Genomic DNA, 18,568 nt, shown 5'->3' on the forward strand with positions numbered 1-18,568 from the left:
TCATATATATCATATAAGCTGATACTTTCATAAACACTATAAAACATGTTTTTATATGATTATTTTGACTCGTATTTTAAATTCATATTTTTAACTGCTTATAAAACAGTGAATTCTCAAGTTAGTGTCATGAAAGTCAGACCATTAGATTAAGAAAATTATTCTAATTTACCATTATTAACTAGCATACATTTCATTTAAGCTGATACTTCAATAACGCTATAAAAACATGATTTTATATGATAATTTTGACTCGTATTTTAAATTCATTTTTTTTAACTGTTTATAAAACACTCAATTCTCAAGTTAATCTCTTGAAACCTGGACCACTATATTAAGAAAATGATTCCTAATTTACTATTATTAACTTCTATAGATATTATGTAAGATGATTCTTCATAAACACTATAAAACATGATTTTGTATGATAATTTTGACGAATATTAAAAATTCATTTTTTTAACTGTTTATAAAACACACAATTCTCAAGTTAATCTCTTGTACCCTGGACCACTATATTAAGAAAATGATTCTAATTTACCATTATTAATTTGCATACATTTCATTTAAGCTGATGCTTCATAAACACTATAAGACATGTTTTAATATGATTATTTTGGACTCGTATTTTATATTCATATTTTTAACTGCTTATAAAATACTAAATGCTCAAGTTATTCTTTAACAATTATACATTATTAACTTACTACAATTTTTCAGATTGACGTATGTCAGATCACTCAAGGCATGCAGATACATGAATTCACATTTCTACCACTTAAGAAAGTATCAACATCCTATGCTGAAAATGGACTAGAAGATACTGCTAATAATATTGGGTTTATGTAATGTGCGTGTAAGGGTTATTGAATATAATTGATAGTAAATTAATGGCAGTGAAACAATTGAGATTCGTTAATAATCTGAATAAATTTTTAGTTAACACCTTTGACTTGTAATTTTCTTTCATAAGAGTTACCATTATTAACTTGCATACCATTTCATTTGAGCTGATGCTTCATAAACACTATAAGACATGTTTTTATATGATTATTTTGACTCGAATTTTAAATTCATATTATTATCTGCTTATAAAACACTCAATTCTTAACTTAGTGTCATGAAATCCAGACCATTAGATTAAGTAAATGATTCTAATTTACTATTATTAACTTCTATAGATATTATGTAAGCCGATTCTTCATAAACACCATAATACATGATTTTTTATGATAATTTTGACGAATAATAAAAATTCAATTTTTTTTAACTGTTTATAAAACACACAATTCTCAAGTTAATCTCTTGAAACCTGGACCACTATATTAAGAAAATGATTCTAATTTACTATTATTAACTTCTATAGATATTATGTAAGCTGATTCTTCATAAACACTATAAAACATGATTTTGTATGATAATTTTGACGAATATTAAAAATTCATTTTTTTAACTGTTTATAAAAAACTCAATTCTCAAGTTAATCTCTTGAAACCTGGACCACTATATTAAGAAAATGATTCTAATTTACTATTATTAACTTCTATAGATATTATGTAAGCTGATTCTTCATAAACACTATAAAACATGATTTTGTATGATAATTTTGACGAATATTAAAAATTCATTTTTTTAACTGTTTATAAAAAACTCAATTCTCAAGTTAATCTCTTGAAACCTTGACCACTATATTAAGAAAATGATTCTAATTTACTATTATTAACTTCTATAGATATTATGTAAGCTGATTCTTCATAAACACTATAAAACATGATTTTGTATGATAATTTTGACGAATATTAAAAATTCATTTTTTTAACTGTTTATAAAACACACAATTCTCAAGTTAATCTCTTGAAACCTGGACCACTATATTAAGAAAATGATTTTAATTTACTATTATTAACTTCTATAGATATTATGTTAGCTGATTCTTCATAAATTCTATAAAAACATGTTTTTATATGATAAGTTTGAGAAATATTATGAATTCCTCTTTTAATCTGCTTATAAAACAGTCAAATATTAAATGTATACACCAACAGAGGGCGTGAGCGTCGCCGTAGTAGGGACGACATCCGTCGGCCGAATCGCCTCAGAAAGAAACTAGATAGTTGTGTGGCGTTCACCGTACTGCTGTGTATCGTAACGGGTCGTTGTTTTTTACTTAGATTTTGAGTCTACTCGTTATTTATTAATTAAGATTTTTGATATTATAAACGAATTGTTCATATTTTATGCCCGAAGTTAACACAAGTAACTGTCTTGATCCTTGACTACTAGATCAAGAAAATGATTCTAATTTATAATTTTTAACTTTCATTTTTTTCATTTTACCTGATATTTTTACTTCATAAAAACTATAAAATATGATTTTATAAGTTAATTTTGACGAATAATACAACTTAACATTTTTTCGTATTGAAAAGGAGCGATTTTCAGTTGTTGTACAAATGTATTCTTTAGTTACACTCATAATACATTTGAATTCCTTCTACAAAACATTCTGGTACATTTGTACTATCTTTTATGGCTTATCATAATTATTATTTATTATCATCTATTATCTATGTTTTGCAGTTCTACATTCGTTTTTGTATTTAAGTTTCAGTTGTAAATTCCTTTCATGTATTTTGTATAAAAATGAAGTTTGTCTGTTAGTTTATGTTTTGATAGTTTCCACTTCTGAATTACTCAGTGTTGTCCACGTACTAGTTGTTATATAAAAATTGTCGTTCTCCTTATGGTATCTAGTAGTGACATTTTGTCCTCCAACCATTATACATATTTAACTTACTATTTTTTTTTAGATGGCTGTACACCAGATATACTCAGGACATATTGATACATGAATTACCATTTCTACCACATGGGAAAGTTTCAACATCCTACGTTGAAAATGGACTGGACGATCCTGATAATTATAATAGTTTTATGCATAGTACGAGTAATTGATATTGAATATAATTGATAGTCAATTAATAGTAGTGTAACAAAAAGTTAGTGTCATGAAAATCCAGACCATTAGATTAAGTATATGATTCTTATTTACCATTTCCAACTTCCATATATATCATATAAGCTGATACTTCATAAACACTATAAAACATGTTTTTATATGATTATTTTGACTCGTATTTTAAATTCATATTTTTAACTGCTTATAAAACAGTGAATTCTCAAGTTAGTGTCATGAAAGTCAGACCATTAGATTAAGAAAATTATTCTAATTTACCATTATTAACTAGCATACATTTCATTTAAGCTGATACTTCAATAACGCTATAAAACATGATTTTATATGATAATTTTGACTCGTATTTTAAATTCATTTTTTTAACTGTTTATAAAACACTCAATTCTCAAGTTAATCTCTTGAAACCTGGACCACTATATTAAGAAAATGATTCTAATTTACTATTATTAACTTCTATAGATATTATGTAAGATGATTCTTCATAAACACTATAAAACATGATTTTGTATGATAATTTTGACGAATATTAAAAATTCATTTTTTTAACTGTTTATAAAACACACAATTCTCAAGTTAATCTCTTGTAACCTGGACCACTATATTAAGAAAATGATTCTAATTTACCATTATTAATTTGCATACATTTCATTTAAGCTGATGCTTCATAAACACTATAAGACATGTTTTAATATGATTATTTTGACTCGTATTTTATATTCATATTTTTAACTGCTTATAAAATACTAAATGCTCAAGTTATTCTTTAACAATTATACATTATTAACTTACTACAATTTTTCAGATTGACGTATGTCAGATCACTCAAGGCATGCAGATACATGAATTCACATTTCTACCACTTAAGAAAGTATCAACATCCTATGCTGAAAATGGACTAGAAGATACTGCTAATAATATTGGGTTTATGTAATGTGCGTGTAAGGGTTATTGAATATAATTGATAGTAAATTAATGGCAGTGAAACAATTGAGATTCGTTAATAATCTGAATAAAATTTTAGTTAACACCTTTGACTTGTAATTTTCTTTCATAAGAGTTACCATTATTAACTTGCATACATTTCATTTGAGCTGATGCTTCATAAACACTATAAGACATGTTTTTATATGATTATTTTGACTCGAATTTTAAATTCATATTATTATCTGCTTATAAAACACTCAATTCTTAACTTAGTGTCATGAAATCCAGACCATTAGATTAAGTAAATGATTCTAATTTACTATTATTAACTTCTATAGATATTATGTAAGCCGATTCTTCATAAACACCATAATACATGATTTTTTATGATAATTTTGACGAATAATAAAAATTCAATTTTTTTTTAACTGTTTATAAAACACACAATTCTCAAGTTAATCTCTTGAAACCTGGACCACTATATTAAGAAAATGATTCTAATTTACTATTATTAACTTCTATAGATATTATGTAAGCTGATTCTTCATAAACACTATAAAACATGATTTTGTATGATAATTTTGACGAATATTAAAAATTCATTTTTTTAACTGTTTATAAAAAACTCAATTCTCAAGTTAATCTCTTGAAACCTGGACCACTATATTAAGAAAATGATTCTAATTTACTATTATTAACTTCTATAGATATTATGTAAGCTGATTCTTCATAAACACTATAAAACATGATTTTGTATGATAATTTTGACGAATATTAAAAATTCATTTTTTTAACTGTTTATAAAAAACTCAATTCTCAAGTTAATCTCTTGAAACCTTGACCACTATATTAAGAAAATGATTCTAATTTACTATTATTAACTTCTATAGATATTATGTAAGCTGATTCTTCATAAACACTATAAAACATGATTTTGTATGATAATTTTGACGAATATTAAAAATTCATTTTTTTAACTGTTTATAAAACACACAATTCTCAAGTTAATCTCTTGAAACCTGGACCACTATATTAAGAAAATGATTTTAATTTACTATTATTAACTTCTATAGATATTATGTTAGCTGATTCTTCATAAATTCTATAAAACATGTTTTTATATGATAAGTTTGAGAAATATTATGAATTCCTCTTTTAATCTGCTTATAAAACAGTCAAATATTAAATGTATACACCAACAGAGGGCGTGAGCGTCGCCGTAGTAGGGACGACATCCGTCGGCCGAATCGCCTCAGAAAGAAACTAGATAGTTGTGTGGCGTTCACCGTACTGCTGTGTATCGTAACGGGTCGTTGTTTTTACTTAGATTTTGAGTCTACTCGTTATTTATTAATTAAGATTTTTGATATTATAAACGAATTGTTCATATTTTATGCCCGAAGTTAACACAAGTAACTGTCTTGATCCTTGACTACTAGATCAAGAAAATGATTCTAATTTATAATTTTTAACTTTCATTTTTTTCATTTTACCTGATATTTTTACTTCATAAAAACTATAAAATATGATTTTATAAGTTAATTTTGACGAATAATACAACTTAACATTTTTTCGTATTGAAAAGGAGCGATTTTCAGTTGTTGTACAAATGTATTCTTTAGTTACACTCATAATACATTTGAATTCCTTCTACAAAACATTCTGGTACATTTGTACTATCTTTTATGGCTTATCATAATTATTATTTATTATCATCTATTATCTATGTTTTGCAGTTCTACATTCGTTTTTGTATTTAAGTTTCAGTTGTAAATTCCTTTCATGTATTTTGTATAAAAATGAAGTTTGTCTGTTAGTTTATGTTTTGATAGTTTCCACTTCTGAATTACTCAGTGTTGTCCACGTACTAGTTGTTATATAAAAATTGTCGTTCTCCTTATGGTATCTAGTAGTGACATTTTGTCCTCCAACCATTATACATATTTAACTTACTATTTTTTTTTAGATGGCTGTACACCAGATATACTCAGGACATATTGATACATGAATTACCATTTCTACCACATGGGAAAGTTTCAACATCCTACGTTGAAAATGGACTGGACGATCCTGATAATTATAATAGTTTTATGCATAGTACGAGTAATTGATATTGAATATAATTGATAGTCAATTAATAGTAGTGTAACAAAAAGTTAGTGTCATGAAATCCAGACCATTAGATTAAGTATATGATTCTTATTTACCATTTCCAACTTCCATATATATCATATAAGCTGATACTTCATAAACACTATAAAACATGTTTTTATATGATTATTTTGACTCGTATTTTAAATTCATATTTTTAACTGCTTATAAAACAGTGAATTCTCAAGTTAGTGTCATGAAAGTCAGACCATTAGATTAAGAAAATTATTCTAATTTACCATTATTAACTAGCATACATTTCATTTAAGCTGATACTTCAATAACGCTATAAAACATGATTTTATATGATAATTTTGACTCGTATTTTAAATTCATTTTTTTAACTGTTTATAAAACACTCAATTCTCAAGTTAATCTCTTGAAACCTGGACCACTATATTAAGAAAATGATTCTAATTTACTATTATTAACTTCTATAGATATTATGTAAGATGATTCTTCATAAACACTATAAAACATGATTTTGTATGATAATTTTGACGAATATTAAAAATTCATTTTTTTAACTGTTTATAAAACACACAATTCTCAAGTTAATCTCTTGTAACCTGGACCACTATATTAAGAAAATGATTCTAATTTACCATTATTAATTTGCATACATTTCATTTAAGCTGATGCTTCATAAACACTATAAGACATGTTTTAATATGATTATTTTGACTCGTATTTTATATTCATATTTTTAACTGCTTATAAAATACTAAATGCTCAAGTTATTCTTTAACAATTATACATTATTAACTTACTACAATTTTTCAGATTGACGTATGTCAGATCACTCAAGGCATGCAGATACATGAATTCACATTTCTACCACTTAAGAAAGTATCAACATCCTATGCTGAAAATGGACTAGAAGATACTGCTAATAATATTGGGTTTATGTAATGTGCGTGTAAGGGTTATTGAATATAATTGATAGTAAATTAATGGCAGTGAAACAATTGAGATTCGTTAATAATCTGAATAAAATTTTAGTTAACACCTTTGACTTGTAATTTTCTTTCATAAGAGTTACCATTATTAACTTGCATACATTTCATTTGAGCTGATGCTTCATAAACACTATAAGACATGTTTTTATATGATTATTTTGACTCGAATTTTAAATTCATATTATTATCTGCTTATAAAACACTCAATTCTTAACTTAGTGTCATGAAATCCAGACCATTAGATTAAGTAAATGATTCTAATTTACTATTATTAACTTCTATAGATATTATGTAAGCCGATTCTTCATAAACACCATAATACATGATTTTTTATGATAATTTTGACGAATAATAAAAATTCAATTTTTTTTAACTGTTTATAAAACACACAATTCTCAAGTTAATCTCTTGAAACCTGGACCACTATATTAAGAAAATGATTCTAATTTACTATTATTAACTTCTATAGATATTATGTAAGCTGATTCTTCATAAACACTATAAAACATGATTTTGTATGATAATTTTGACGAATATTAAAAATTCATTTTTTTAACTGTTTATAAAAAACTCAATTCTCAAGTTAATCTCTTGAAACCTGGACCACTATATTAAGAAAATGATTCTAATTTACTATTATTAACTTCTATAGATATTATGTAAGCTGATTCTTCATAAACACTATAAAACATGATTTTGTATGATAATTTTGACGAATATTAAAAATTCATTTTTTTAACTGTTTATAAAAAACTCAATTCTCAAGTTAATCTCTTGAAACCTTGACCACTATATTAAGAAAATGATTCTAATTTACTATTATTAACTTCTATAGATATTATGTAAGCTGATTCTTCATAAACACTATAAAACATGATTTTGTATGATAATTTTGACGAATATTAAAAATTCATTTTTTTAACTGTTTATAAAACACACAATTCTCAAGTTAATCTCTTGAAACCTGGACCACTATATTAAGAAAATGATTTTAATTTACTATTATTAACTTCTATAGATATTATGTTAGCTGATTCTTCATAAATTCTATAAAACATGTTTTTATATGATAAGTTTGAGAAATATTATGAATTCCTCTTTTAATCTGCTTATAAAACAGTCAAATATTAAATGTATACACCAACAGAGGGCGTGAGCGTCGCCGTAGTAGGGACGACATCCGTCGGCCGAATCGCCTCAGAAAGAAACTAGATAGTTGTGTGGCGTTCACCGTACTGCTGTGTATCGTAACGGGTCGTTGTTTTTACTTAGATTTTGAGTCTACTCGTTATTTATTAATTAAGATTTTTGATATTATAAACGAATTGTTCATATTTTATGCCCGAAGTTAACACAAGTAACTGTCTTGATCCTTGACTACTAGATCAAGAAAATGATTCTAATTTATAATTTTTAACTTTCATTTTTTTCATTTTACCTGATATTTTTACTTCATAAAAACTATAAAATATGATTTTATAAGTTAATTTTGACGAATAATACAACTTAACATTTTTTCGTATTGAAAAGGAGCGATTTTCAGTTGTTGTACAAATGTATTCTTTAGTTACACTCATAATACATTTGAATTCCTTCTACAAAACATTCTGGTACATTTGTACTATCTTTTATGGCTTATCATAATTATTATTTATTATCATCTATTATCTATGTTTTGCAGTTCTACATTCGTTTTTGTATTTAAGTTTCAGTTGTAAATTCCTTTCATGTATTTTGTATAAAAATGAAGTTTGTCTGTTAGTTTATGTTTTGATAGTTTCCACTTCTGAATTACTCAGTGTTGTCCACGTACTAGTTGTTATATAAAAATTGTCGTTCTCCTTATGGTATCTAGTAGTGACATTTTGTCCTCCAACCATTATACATATTTAACTTACTATTTTTTTTTAGATGGCTGTACACCAGATATACTCAGGACATATTGATACATGAATTACCATTTCTACCACATGGGAAAGTTTCAACATCCTACGTTGAAAATGGACTGGACGATCCTGATAATTATAATAGTTTTATGCATAGTACGAGTAATTGATATTGAATATAATTGATAGTCAATTAATAGTAGTGTAACAAAAAGTTAGTGTCATGAAATCCAGACCATTAGATTAAGTATATGATTCTTATTTACCATTTCCAACTTCCATATATATCATATAAGCTGATACTTCATAAACACTATAAAACATGTTTTTATATGATTATTTTGACTCGTATTTTAAATTCATATTTTTAACTGCTTATAAAACAGTGAATTCTCAAGTTAGTGTCATGAAAGTCAGACCATTAGATTAAGAAAATTATTCTAATTTACCATTATTAACTAGCATACATTTCATTTAAGCTGATACTTCAATAACGCTATAAAACATGATTTTATATGATAATTTTGACTCGTATTTTAAATTCATTTTTTTAACTGTTTATAAAACACTCAATTCTCAAGTTAATCTCTTGAAACCTGGACCACTATATTAAGAAAATGATTCTAATTTACTATTATTAACTTCTATAGATATTATGTAAGATGATTCTTCATAAACACTATAAAACATGATTTTGTATGATAATTTTGACGAATATTAAAAATTCATTTTTTTAACTGTTTATAAAACACACAATTCTCAAGTTAATCTCTTGTAACCTGGACCACTATATTAAGAAAATGATTCTAATTTACCATTATTAATTTGCATACATTTCATTTAAGCTGATGCTTCATAAACACTATAAGACATGTTTTAATATGATTATTTTGACTCGTATTTTATATTCATATTTTTAACTGCTTATAAAATACTAAATGCTCAAGTTATTCTTTAACAATTATACATTATTAACTTACTACAATTTTTCAGATTGACGTATGTCAGATCACTCAAGGCATGCAGATACATGAATTCACATTTCTACCACTTAAGAAAGTATCAACATCCTATGCTGAAAATGGACTAGAAGATACTGCTAATAATATTGGGTTTATGTAATGTGCGTGTAAGGGTTATTGAATATAATTGATAGTAAATTAATGGCAGTGAAACAATTGAGATTCGTTAATAATCTGAATAAAATTTTAGTTAACACCTTTGACTTGTAATTTTCTTTCATAAGAGTTACCATTATTAACTTGCATACATTTCATTTGAGCTGATGCTTCATAAACACTATAAGACATGTTTTTATATGATTATTTTGACTCGAATTTTAAATTCATATTATTATCTGCTTATAAAACACTCAATTCTTAACTTAGTGTCATGAAATCCAGACCATTAGATTAAGTATATGATTCTTATTTACCATTTCCAACTTCCATATATATCATATAAGCTGATACTTCATAAACACTATAAAACATGTTTTTATATGATTATTTTGACTCGTATTTTAAATTCATATTATTAACTGCTTATAAAACAGTGAATTCTCAAGTTAGTGTCATGAAAGTCAGACCATTAGATTAAGAAAATTATTCTAATTTACCATTATTAACTAGCATACATTTCATTTAAGCTGATACTTCAATAACGCTATAAAACATGATTTTATATGATAATTTTGACTCGTATTTTAAATTCATTTTTTTAACTGTTTATAAAACACTCAATTCTCAAGTTAATCTCTTGAAACCTGGACCACTATATTAAGAAAATGATTCTAATTTACTATTATTAACTTCTATAGATATTATGTAAGATGATTCTTCATAAACACTATAAAACATGATTTTGTATGATAATTTTGACGAATATTAAAAATTCATTTTTTTAACTGTTTATAAAACACACAATTCTCAAGTTAATCTCTTGTAACCTGGACCACTATATTAAGAAAATGATTCTAATTTACCATTATTAATTTGCATACATTTCATTTAAGCTGATGCTTCATAAACACTATAAGACATGTTTTAATATGATTATTTTGACTCGTATTTTATATTCATATTTTTAACTGCTTATAAAATACTAAATGCTCAAGTTATTCTTTAACAATTATACATTATTAACTTACTACAATTTTTCAGATTGACGTATGTCAGATCACTCAAGGCATGCAGATACATGAATTCACATTTCTACCACTTAAGAAAGTATCAACATCCTATGCTGAAAATGGACTAGAAGATACTGCTAATAATATTGGGTTTATGTAATGTGCGTGTAAGGGTTATTGAATATAATTGATAGTAAATTAATGGCAGTGAAACAATTGAGATTCGTTAATAATCTGAATAAAATTTTAGTTAACACCTTTGACTTGTAATTTTCTTTCATAAGAGTTACCATTATTAACTTGCATACATTTCATTTGAGCTGATGCTTCATAAACACTATAAGACATGTTTTTATATGATTATTTTGACTCGAATTTTAAATTCATATTATTATCTGCTTATAAAACACTCAATTCTTAACTTAGTGTCATGAAATCCAGACCATTAGATTAAGTAAATGATTCTAATTTACTATTATTAACTTCTATAGATATTATGTAAGCCGATTCTTCATAAACACCATAATACATGATTTTTTATGATAATTTTGACGAATAATAAAAATTCAATTTTTTTTAACTGTTTATAAAACACACAATTCTCAAGTTAATCTCTTGAAACCTGGACCACTATATTAAGAAAATGATTCTAATTTACTATTATTAACTTCTATAGATATTATGTAAGCTGATTCTTCATAAACACTATAAAACATGATTTTGTATGATAATTTTGACGAATATTAAAAATTCATTTTTTTAACTGTTTATAAAAAACTCAATTCTCAAGTTAATCTCTTGAAACCTGGACCACTATATTAAGAAAATGATTCTAATTTACTATTATTAACTTCTATAGATATTATGTAAGCTGATTCTTCATAAACACTATAAAACATGATTTTGTATGATAATTTTGACGAATATTAAAAATTCATTTTTTTAACTGTTTATAAAAAACTCAATTCTCAAGTTAATCTCTTGAAACCTTGACCACTATATTAAGAAAATGATTCTAATTTACTATTATTAACTTCTATAGATATTATGTAAGCTGATTCTTCATAAACACTATAAAACATGATTTTGTATGATAATTTTGACGAATATTAAAAATTCATTTTTTTAACTGTTTATAAAACACACAATTCTCAAGTTAATCTCTTGAAACCTGGACCACTATATTAAGAAAATGATTTTAATTTACTATTATTAACTTCTATAGATATTATGTTAGCTGATTCTTCATAAATTCTATAAAACATGTTTTTATATGATAAGTTTGAGAAATATTATGAATTCCTCTTTTAATCTGCTTATAAAACAGTCAAATATTAAATGTATACACCAACAGAGGGCGTGAGCGTCGCCGTAGTAGGGACGACATCCGTCGGCCGAATCGCCTCAGAAAGAAACTAGATAGTTGTGTGGCGTTCACCGTACTGCTGTGTATCGTAACGGGTCGTTGTTTTTACTTAGATTTTGAGTCTACTCGTTATTTATTAATTAAGATTTTTGATATTATAAACGAATTGTTCATATTTTATGCCCGAAGTTAACACAAGTAACTGTCTTGATCCTTGACTACTAGATCAAGAAAATGATTCTAATTTATAATTTTTAACTTTCATTTTTTTCATTTTACCTGATATTTTTACTTCATAAAAACTATAAAATATGATTTTATAAGTTAATTTTGACGAATAATACAACTTAACATTTTTTCGTATTGAAAAGGAGCGATTTTCAGTTGTTGTACAAATGTATTCTTTAGTTACACTCATAATACATTTGAATTCCTTCTACAAAACATTCTGGTACATTTGTACTATCTTTTATGGCTTATCATAATTATTATTTATTATCATCTATTATCTATGTTTTGCAGTTCTACATTCGTTTTTGTATTTAAGTTTCAGTTGTAAATTCCTTTCATGTATTTTGTATAAAAATGAAGTTTGTCTGTTAGTTTATGTTTTGATAGTTTCCACTTCTGAATTACTCAGTGTTGTCCACGTACTAGTTGTTATATAAAAATTGTCGTTCTCCTTATGGTATCTAGTAGTGACATTTTGTCCTCCAACCATTATACATATTTAACTTACTATTTTTTTTTAGATGGCTGTACACCAGATATACTCAGGACATATTGATACATGAATTACCATTTCTACCACATGGGAAAGTTTCAACATCCTACGTTGAAAATGGACTGGACGATCCTGATAATTATAATAGTTTTATGCATAGTACGAGTAATTGATATTGAATATAATTGATAGTCAATTAATAGTAGTGTAACAAAAAGTTAGTGTCATGAAATCCAGACCATTAGATTAAGTATATGATTCTTATTTACCATTTCCAACTTCCATATATATCATATAAGCTGATACTTCATAAACACTATAAAACATGTTTTTATATGATTATTTTGACTCGTATTTTAAATTCATATTTTTAACTGCTTATAAAACAGTGAATTCTCAAGTTAGTGTCATGAAAGTCAGACCATTAGATTAAGAAAATTATTCTAATTTACCATTATTAACTAGCATACATTTCATTTAAGCTGATACTTCAATAACGCTATAAAACATGATTTTATATGATAATTTTGACTCGTATTTTAAATTCATTTTTTTAACTGTTTATAAAACACTCAATTCTCAAGTTAATCTCTTGAAACCTGGACCACTATATTAAGAAAATGATTCTAATTTACTATTATTAACTTCTATAGATATTATGTAAGATGATTCTTCATAAACACTATAAAACATGATTTTGTATGATAATTTTGACGAATATTAAAAATTCATTTTTTTAACTGTTTATAAAACACACAATTCTCAAGTTAATCTCTTGTAACCTGGACCACTATATTAAGAAAATGATTCTAATTTACCATTATTAATTTGCATACATTTCATTTAAGCTGATGCTTCATAAACACTATAAGACATGTTTTAATATGATTATTTTGACTCGTATTTTATATTCATATTTTTAACTGCTTATAAAATACTAAATGCTCAAGTTATTCTTTAACAATTATACATTATTAACTTACTACAATTTTTCAGATTGACGTATGTCAGATCACTCAAGGCATGCAGATACATGAATTCACATTTCTACCACTTAAGAAAGTATCAACATCCTATGCTGAAAATGGACTAGAAGATACTGCTAATAATATTGGGTTTATGTAATGTGCGTGTAAGGGTTATTGAATATAATTGATAGTAAATTAATGGCAGTGAAACAATTGAGATTCGTTAATAATCTGAATAAAATTTTAGTTAACACCTTTGACTTGTAATTTTCTTTCATAAGAGTTACCATTATTAACTTGCATACATTTCATTTGAGCTGATGCTTCATAAACACTATAAGACATGTTTTTATATGATTATTTTGACTCGAATTTTAAATTCATATTATTATCTGCTTATAAAACACTCAATTCTTAACTTAGTGTCATGAAATCCAGACCATTAGATTAAGTAAATGATTCTAATTTACTATTATTAACTTCTATAGATATTATGTAAGCCGATTCTTCATAAACACCATAATACATGATTTTTTATGATAATTTTGACGAATAATAAAAATTCAATTTTTTTTAACTGTTTATAAAACACACAATTCTCAAGTTAATCTCTTGAAACCTGGACCACTATATTAAGAAAATGATTCTAATTTACTATTATTAACTTCTATAGATATTATGTAAGCTGATTCTTCATAAACACTATAAAACATGATTTTGTATGATAATTTTGACGAATATTAAAAATTCATTTTTTTAACTGTTTATAAAAAACTCAATTCTCAAGTTAATCTCTTGAAACCTGGACCACTATATTAAGAAAATGATTCTAATTTACTATTATTAACTTCTATAGATATTATGTAAGCTGATTCTTCATAAACACTATAAAACATGATTTTGTATGATAATTTTGACGAATATTAAAAATTCATTTTTTTAACTGTTTATAAAAAACTCAATTCTCAAGTTAATCTCTTGAAACCTTGACCACTATATTAAGAAAATGATTCTAATTTACTATTATTAACTTCTATAGATATTATGTAAGCTGATTCTTCATAAACACTATAAAACATGATTTTGTATGATAATTTTGACGAATATTAAAAATTCATTTTTTTAACTGTTTATAAAACACACAATTCTCAAGTTAATCTCTTGAAACCTGGACCACTATATTAAGAAAATGATTTTAATTTACTATTATTAACTTCTATAGATATTATGTTAGCTGATTCTTCATAAATTCTATAAAACATGTTTTTATATGATAAGTTTGAGAAATATTATGAATTCCTCTTTTAATCTGCTTATAAAACAGTCAAATATTAAATGTATACACCAACAGAGGGCGTGAGCGTCGCCGTAGTAGGGACGACATCCGTCGGCCGAATCGCCTCAGAAAGAAACTAGATAGTTGTGTGGCGTTCACCGTACTGCTGTGTATCGTAACGGGTCGTTGTTTTTACTTAGATTTTGAGTCTACTCGTTATTTATTAATTAAGATTTTTGATATTATAAACGAATTGTTCATATTTTATGCCCGAAGTTAACACAAGTAACTGTCTTGATCCTTGACTACTAGATCAAGAAAATGATTCTAATTTATAATTTTTAACTTTCATTTTTTTCATTTTACCTGATATTTTTACTTCATAAAAACTATAAAATATGATTTTATAAGTTAATTTTGACGAATAATACAACTTAACATTTTTTCGTATTGAAAAGGAGCGATTTTCAGTTGTTGTACAAATGTATTCTTTAGTTACACTCATAATACATTTGAATTCCTTCTACAAAACATTCTGGTACATTTGTACTATCTTTTATGGCTTATCATAATTATTATTTATTATCATCTATTATCTATGTTTTGCAGTTCTACATTCGTTTTTGTATTTAAGTTTCAGTTGTAAATTCCTTTCATGTATTTTGTATAAAAATGAAGTTTGTCTGTTAGTTTATGTTTTGATAGTTTCCACTTCTGAATTACTCAGTGTTGTCCACGTACTAGTTGTTATATAAAAATTGTCGTTCTCCTTATGGTATCTAGTAGTGACATTTTGTCCTCCAACCATTATACATATTTAACTTACTATTTTTTTTTAGATGGCTGTACACCAGATATACTCAGGACATATTGATACATGAATTACCATTTCTACCACATGGGAAAGTTTCAACATCCTACGTTGAAAATGGACTGGACGATCCTGATAATTATAATAGTTTTATGCATAGTACGAGTAATTGATATTGAATATAATTGATAGTCAATTAATAGTAGTGTAACAAAAAGTTAGTGTCATGAAATCCAGACCATTAGATTAAGTATATGATTCTTATTTACCATTTCCAACTTCCATATATATCATATAAGCTGATACTTCATAAACACTATAAAACATGTTTTTATATGATTATTTTGACTCGTATTTTAAATTCATATTTTTAACTGCTTATAAAACAGTGAATTCTCAAGTTAGTGTCATGAAAGTCAGACCATTAGATTAAGAAAATTATTCTAATTTACCATTATTAACTAGCATACATTTCATTTAAGCTGATACTTCAATAACGCTATAAAACATGATTTTATATGATAATTTTGACTCGTATTTTAAATTCATTTTTTTAACTGTTTATAAAACACTCAATTCTCAAGTTAATCTCTTGAAACCTGGACCACTATATTAAGAAAATGATTCTAATTTACTATTATTAACTTCTATAGATATTATGTAAGATGATTCTTCATAAACACTATAAAACATGATTTTGTATGATAATTTTGACGAATATTAAAAATTCATTTTTTTAACTGTTTATAAAACACACAATTCTCAAGTTAATCTCTTGTAACCTGGACCACTATATTAAGAAAATGATTCTAATTTACCATTATTAATTTGCATACATTTCATTTAAGCTGATGCTTCATAAACACTATAAGACATGTTTTAATATGATTATTTTGACTCGTATTTTATATTCATATTTTTAACTGCTTATAAAATACTAAATGCTCAAGTTATTCTTTAACAATTATACATTATTAACTTACTACAATTTTTCAGATTGACGTATGTCAGATCACTCAAGGCATGCAGATACATGAATTCACATTTCTACCACTTAAGAAAGTATCAACATCCTATGCTGAAAATGGACTAGAAGATACTGCTAATAATATTGGGTTTATGTAATGTGCGTGTAAGGGTTATTGAATATAATTGATAGTAAATTAATGGCAGTGAAACAATTGAGATTCGTTAATAATCTGAATAAAATTTTAGTTAACACCTTTGACTTGTAATTTTCTTTCATAAGAGTTACCATTATTAACTTGCATACATTTCATTTGAGCTGATGCTTCATAAACACTATAAGACATGTTTTTATATGATTATTTTGACTCGAATTTTAAATTCATATTATTATCTGCTTATAAAACACTCAATTCTTAACTTAGTGTCATGAAATCCAGACCATTAGATTAAGTAAATGATTCTAATTTACTATTATTAACTTCTATAGATATTATGTAAGCCGATTCTTCATAAACACCATAATACATGATTTTTTATGATAATTTTGACGAATAATAAAAATTCAATTTTTTTTAACTGTTTATAAAACACACAATTCTCAAGTTAATCTCTTGAAACCTGGACCACTATATTAAGAAAATGATTCTAATTTACTATTATTAACTTCTATAGATATTATGTAAGCTGATTCTTCATAAACACTATAAAACATGATTTTGTATGATAATTTTGACGAATATTAAAAATTCATTTTTTTAACTGTTTATAAAAAACTCAATTCTCAAGTTAATCTCTTGAAACCTGGACCACTATATTAAGAAAATGATTCTAATTTACTATTATTAACTTCTATAGATATTATGTAAGCTGATTCTTCATAAACACTATAAAACATGATTTTGTATGATAATTTTGACGAATATTAAAAATTCATTTTTTTAACTGTTTATAAAAAACTCAATTCTCAAGTTAATCTCTTGAAACCTTGACCACTATATTAAGAAAATGATTCTAATTTACTATTATTAACTTCTATAGATATTATGTAAGCTGATTCTTCATAAACACTATAAAACATGATTTTGTATGATAATTTTGACGAATATTAAAAATTCATTTTTTTAACTGTTTATAAAACACACAATTCTCAAGTTAATCTCTTGAAACCTGGACCACTATATTAAGAAAATGATTTTAATTTACTATTATTAACTTCTATAGATATTATGTTAGCTGATTCTTCATAAATTCTATAAAACATGTTTTTATATGATAAGTTTGAGAAATATTATGAATTCCTCTTTTAATCTGCTTATAAAACAGTCAAATATTAAATGTATACACCAACAGAGGGCGTGAGCGTCGCCGTAGTAGGGACGACATCCGTCGGCCGAATCGCCTCAGAAAGAAACTAGATAGTTGTGTG

The 18,568-nt window shown here is 25.5% G+C and overlaps 1 long non-coding RNA gene across 1 annotated transcript in view; it reads left to right on the top strand.

Annotated features, from left to right (window-relative positions):
• The first annotated feature begins 726 nt into the window (after positions 1-726).
• Positions 727-18,568, top strand: part of LOC132931396 (uncharacterized) — a 45,588-nt gene continuing 27,746 nt past the window's right edge. The window contains exons 1-9 of the long non-coding RNA XR_009662578.1: positions 727-850; positions 2,811-2,941; positions 3,780-3,909; positions 5,868-5,998; positions 6,836-6,965; positions 8,923-9,111; positions 13,147-13,277; positions 16,202-16,332; positions 17,170-17,299. This is a non-coding gene — a long non-coding RNA (uncharacterized LOC132931396). The remainder of the gene's footprint in view (positions 851-2,810; positions 2,942-3,779; positions 3,910-5,867; positions 5,999-6,835; positions 6,966-8,922; positions 9,112-13,146; positions 13,278-16,201; positions 16,333-17,169; positions 17,300-18,568) is intronic.

The sequence above is a fragment of the Rhopalosiphum padi genome, unplaced genomic scaffold, assembly GCF_020882245.1.
Source record: "Rhopalosiphum padi isolate XX-2018 unplaced genomic scaffold, ASM2088224v1 scaffold1, whole genome shotgun sequence".
Classification (NCBI taxonomy): Eukaryota; Metazoa; Arthropoda; class Insecta; order Hemiptera; family Aphididae; genus Rhopalosiphum; species Rhopalosiphum padi.